This window comes from Saccostrea echinata, unplaced genomic scaffold (genome assembly GCF_033153115.1).
Source record: "Saccostrea echinata isolate AGI-Se365-2 ecotype Australia unplaced genomic scaffold, CSIRO_AGI_Sech_v1 ptg000013l, whole genome shotgun sequence".
NCBI lineage: Eukaryota > Metazoa > Mollusca > Bivalvia > Ostreida > Ostreidae > Saccostrea > Saccostrea echinata.
This window is the reverse complement of record NW_026889762.1, coordinates 855245-860868: the sequence shown is the minus strand read 5'-3', so window position 1 is coordinate 860868 and position 5624 is coordinate 855245. Positions and strand designations below refer to the sequence as shown.

Below are 5624 nucleotides of genomic sequence, written 5' to 3'. Positions count from 1 at the left end.
CTCAATAGAACTGTGCATACTTAGCCTTCTGGGGGAATATTACTCTGTATATTAGTTCTTGTCTTAGAACAACTAAACATAGAGGAATATGTTACTCCGTAATTCAGATTTTCTCTTTTTAGAATTGTACATAGCCTTCTAGAGGAATATTACTCTGTAGTGCAAAGTTTCTCTCATTAGAATTCCACAGTCTTCTAGAGGAATATTACTAGAACTGTACATAACCTTCTTACTAGAGCTGTATATAGCTTCTAGAGGAATATTACTCCGTAGTGAATTTTTCATACTACAGAAGTTTTGCAATGGCCTTCTAGAGGAATATTACTCCGGAGGTCAAGTTTATGTCAGACTAGAACTGTACATATATATTTATAGAGGAATGTTACTCCATAGTTCAGTGTTTTTATTAAAGGACTTTTCTACGTATGAATAAATTTTTGAAGATATTGTCGATTTGTTTCTTCTTATTATTATAACAGAGTCTGTAATGATTCAAATATCAAACTCTGAATCGAATCCCGGAAAAGGTACGGTGAAGCACAGTACCTTTTTATTTTGCTGTCCCTTCTATATATTTCAATGTAAAAATTGGATTACCTATTGTGGCCCCGCCCTATCTCCGGGGGTCATGATTTGAACAATTTAAAATCTACACTACCCCAGGATGCTTCCACGTAAGTTTCGGCTTTTCTGGCTCAGTGGTTCTTGAGAAGAAGATTTTTAAAGATTTTTCCTATATATTTCAATGTAAAACTTGTATTCCCTATTGTGGCCCTGCCCTACCCCCAGGGGTCATGATTTGAACAATTTAGAATCTACACTATCCCAGGATGCTTCCACATAAGTTTCAGCTTTTCTGGCTCAGTGGTTCTTGAGAAGAAGATTTTTAAAGATTTTTCCTATATATTTCAATGTAAAAATTGGATTCCCTATTGTGGCCCCGCCCTACCCCCGGGGGTCATGATTTGAACAATTTAAAATCTACACTACCCCAGGATGCTTCCACGTAAGTTTCGGCTTTTCTGGCTCTGTGGTTCTTGAGAAGAAGATTTTTAAAGATTTTTCCTATATATTTCAATGTAAAACTTGTATTCCCTATTGTGGCCCTGCCCTACCCCCGGGGGTCATGATTTGAACAATTTAGAATCTACACTATCCCAGGATGCTTCCACATAAGTTTCAGCTTTTCTGGCTCAGTGGTTCTTGAGAAGAAGATTTTTAAGGATTTTTCCTATATATTTCAATGTAAAACTTGGATTCCCTCTTGTGGCCCCGCCCTACCCCCGGGGGTCATGATTTTTACAATTTAGAATCTACACTACCCCAGGATGCTTCCACATAAGTTTCAGCTTTTCTGGTCCAGTGGTTCTTGAGAAGAAGATTTTTAAAGATTTTTCCTATATATTTCTATGTAAAACATTGATTCCACATTGTGGCCCCGCCCTACCCCCGGGGGTCATGATTTGAACAATTTAGAATCTACACTACCCCAGGATGCTTCCATATAAGTTTCAGCTTTACTGGCCCTGTGGTTCTTGAGAAGAAGATTTTTTAATGACCCCACCCTATTTTTGTCTTCTCTTGATTATCTCCCCTTGTGAGGGGACTTGGCCCTTCATTTTAACAATTTAAATTCCCCTTCACCCAAGGATGCTTTGTACCAAGTTTGGTCAAAATTGGCCCAGTGGTTCTTGAGAAGAAGTCAAAAATGTGAAAAGTTTACAGACGGACGGACAGACAGACAGACAGACGGACAGACGGACGGACGGGCGAGGGACAAAATGTGATCAGAAAAGCTCACTTGAGCCTTCGGCTCAGGTGAGCTAAAAATTGTCTCATTCAAATAAATTTTCTCCTTGTTTGTTCGATTTTATGAATTTAATCAATTTAATGCAGTACACTCAAGCTTAGCATACATATTCCAGTTTGGAAAACTTTTATCTATAGATGTTTTTTAAAGCTTTGATGATAGATGTTTGTAGTTTCTAGCTCACCTGAGCCAAAGGTTCAAGTGAGCTTTTCTGATCAAAGTTTGTCTGTTTGTCGTGCATCCATCTAGTTGTGTATCTGTCTGTCTGTTATCTTTGCACATTTCCAACTTCTTCTCCAGAACCACTGGGCCAATTTCAATCAGACATGCCACAAAGCATCCTTGGGTACAGGGAATTCAGGGGTCTTGAATTACGCTTTCCTTTTGCCCGAGACGAGTGGAAAGTCATCTCGGGAAACCTAGTTATTGGTCACACTAATCCATCCGGGAAAGTATTAAAATCTAGAAACAATTGTTTAATATCTTATTTGAAACAAATATGAAACAAAACTTCACAAAAAGGTTTATTTCACGAACTTCAGCAGGTTGAATTTTCCTGAAAACCAACAGGGGGTTCAGAGTTTTAGATCGAAATATAAAATAGGATGTAGATTCAAGTTTGATCAAATCATGGCCCTGGGTGCTAAGGTGGGGCCATAAAAAGGGGGATATGCATAGAACTATGTATGTAAAATCTGTAAAACAACAAGATAACATTTAGTCAAATGAATATGTAAGCATCCCCATGTAATATAAATTCAACATTGTTCAAATCATGGTCCCTGGGTCAAGGTTGGGGCAATAAAAGTTGGTCAAAGTTTTGCATAGGAATACGAGGGGTTATCAGAAAGTTCGTGGACTGGCGCCATAAAATTAAAAACTATGTAGTCTGTACTTAGAAAATTTACAAGGAATATAAAACAACAAAAGTTTAATACGTTTTGAAAATTTTAGCTTGATACGTTGATAATTTGTCAATATACCACTTCATATGGTCACCCGGTGCTGTCGCCGTTTAGTTTTATGACGTTCGACGACTTCATTACTTTTTAATGTCCGCTCCTCAATACACTTACCTTTACAAAATATATTGTAGCTAAACACTGACTGAAATCCAACTTGCTTATGACTTTAAAATTTTATGAACAGCTGATTTCAATGCAAAATATTGTAAATGGATCTATACATGTACTAAACAAAAAGCGCCTCATTTGACTGTGTCAGCTTAATCCGCTTGTGGAATTTCTACCACACACGAGCAACGTTGTCGAAAAAAGACCGCGCATCGGCACAAAATGTGTCTCTCCTCTCTCTGAATCTTTAGCGCCATTCAAAAAAGGCCTTTCTGTACACATTTTGTCCCTCTCTATAACCTGTTCAAAACATTTCCAATAACTATGCAAAATTTTCCAAAGTAAAATTTTATAAATTTCGGGAAAAAGACCCGCGCACACCCCTTTTCTGGTGTCATTTTTAACCTCTATTGTTTTAGCAACATTAATAGAATTTAAGATAAGATTTTATAGAAATAAGAAAATGAGATAAATATTGTAAATTTTACAGAACAATTGTGTCACATCACAATAATGAATTAATGTGAAAATTGGATGACAAATATTCATATCAAAAGCTTCGTCTCCGTTACACTCACTGTAGAAATGCATCATATTTTGAGGTTGTGCCGTGTTGTCATACCATCCATCGCCTACAAAAACATTGATTATTTATTCAAAGATGAAACGTATGTCTTATAGTTTATTCTGTAGACAGGAAAGATGATGTTAAATAAATGTGTAAAAATTCATTGATGTATCTTAAGCGGTTTTAATTTTATGGCGCCAGTCCACGAATTTTTGGATTACCCCTTGTATATTGGAATAATTCTTTAAAACTTTCCTTCTCAAGAAATGCAGGGCATAAGTGAGTTAAGTTAATATGAAAGAATCCATAATTAGAATTTGTTCAACTCCTGTTCCCCAGGACAAGGAGGAGGGGGCAGGGGAAGTTTTTCACAAGAATGTTCAGGAACAACTCTTTAAAATCTTCTTTCCAAGAAAAGCAAGGCAGCTGAGTCAGCCAAATTAATATGCAAACATTCTTATTTAAGTAGTTTTAACTTTGTTCAAATCAAGGCCTTCAGGGGGAGTTAAATTTTACTTAGGAATATAAAGACTTTCTTAATAACTAAGCTATGATTGTAAACATGATTTCAATTAGTTTACTACAGATTAAAATTGTTGTGTGACCCATAACATTGAATTTCTAGCATTGTAGGAGATGGCAAAAATGATACAGGATGAAAATGAACAGAAACAGGCATCTTTAGAGATGGAGGTGCAGAATGTTTTGAAACCGAAGTCGGACCAGTTGACTGACATGGTAAAACAAACCTTAAAATCACTTATCAAGTCACGTAGAATTGCAGAGGGAAAATGCGACTTGCATGTAGACTTCACTGTGGAAAAGACAAAATGTGAGGTAAAGTTAAATATGAATAATTGCATTTCTGGAGAATGAGTTTGCATTTGATGAGATATTAACTTTCACACGTAAATAACTTGAGCATACTTAAGTAGTTTATGAAATAAATTATTATACATTTATTGCATTTTTAGAAGGGAGGCATCACAAATTGTCAGGTCTGGGAAGGCTACATCCCAAAGGCATGTAGCACGTTAGGGATATAACCCTATTCATACCTGACAATTTGTGATATCTCAAGGGCAAATTGTATTATCCTGAAGAATTTTAAAAATAAAAGTAAGTTTTATAACAGCAATTATGACAATTAACGATGACATGATCATCAAGAAACACTGAATTATCATTGTTTTTAACTCACCTGAGCTGAAAGCTCAAGTGAGCTTTTCTGTTTAAAGTTTGTCTGGCATCTGTCTGTTGTGTGTTGTTGCTAACTTTTTACATTTTCAGCTTCTTCTCAAGAACCACTGGGCCAGTTTCAACCAAACTTGTCCCAAAGCATTCTTGGGTAAAGGGAATTCAAATTGTTTAAATGAAGGGCCAAGTCCCTTTACAAGGGGAGAAGTTTAAGAAATAATGAAAAGGGATTATTAAAGAATTTTCTTCTCTAGAATCATTGTCATGACACTTGATTCATAGGTAGGGCCACAATGGGGGTTCAGTGTTTTACATAGGAATATATAGGAAAATTCTTTTAAAAATCTTCTTTTCGAGCACAAAAAGGCTGATTACTCAAATTAATATGCAAGCATCCCCATGTTGTTCAGATTCAAGTTTGTTCAAGTCATGACCCCTGGGGCTAAAATGGGGCCACAATAGGGCATTCAAATCTTTACATAGGAATATATAGGAAAAATCCATGTAGAAGATTTAATGCAGAATCTGATTCAAATTTTACCCCTGGGGCTAGGATGGGGCCACAGTAGGGGATTCAGATTTTTACGTACATAAGAAAATTCTTTAAAAATTTTCTTTTTGAGAACAAGGCTGTACTTAGATAAATTAATATGCAAGAATCTCCATGTAGTGCTGAATAATTTCATTCAAGTCACGGCTAGGGTGGGGCCACTGTAGGGATTCAAAGTTTGACATAGCTAATTATAGGAAAAAAAATGTTTCTAAAGAAACTTCCCTGGAATATCAATGCTAAAATTACTATATTTATTTGCAAATATCCTTATGTAGTGTAGATTGAATTTTATCCATGTTATGGCCCTGAGGTTGGGGGGGGGGGGGGGGGGCAGTTGGATTCAAGGATTCTTGAACAAAATTTTGTCAAATTAATGAATGTATGCAATTTTCAATATATATGCCCACTGACTTAGATTGGGTC

The 5624-nt window shown here is 36.1% G+C and overlaps 1 long non-coding RNA gene across 1 annotated transcript; it reads right to left on the bottom strand.

Moving 5' to 3' along the window:
* Positions 1-3359: 3359 nt before the first annotated feature.
* LOC133186415 (uncharacterized) lies at positions 3360-5138 on the bottom strand. The gene is made up of 3 exons (XR_009721038.1): positions 4653-5138; positions 4201-4265; positions 3360-3515 (listed from the first exon to the last, which is right to left on the bottom strand). It is a non-coding gene; the product is annotated as an uncharacterized LOC133186415 (long non-coding RNA).
* Positions 5139-5624: the final 486 nt, after the last annotated feature.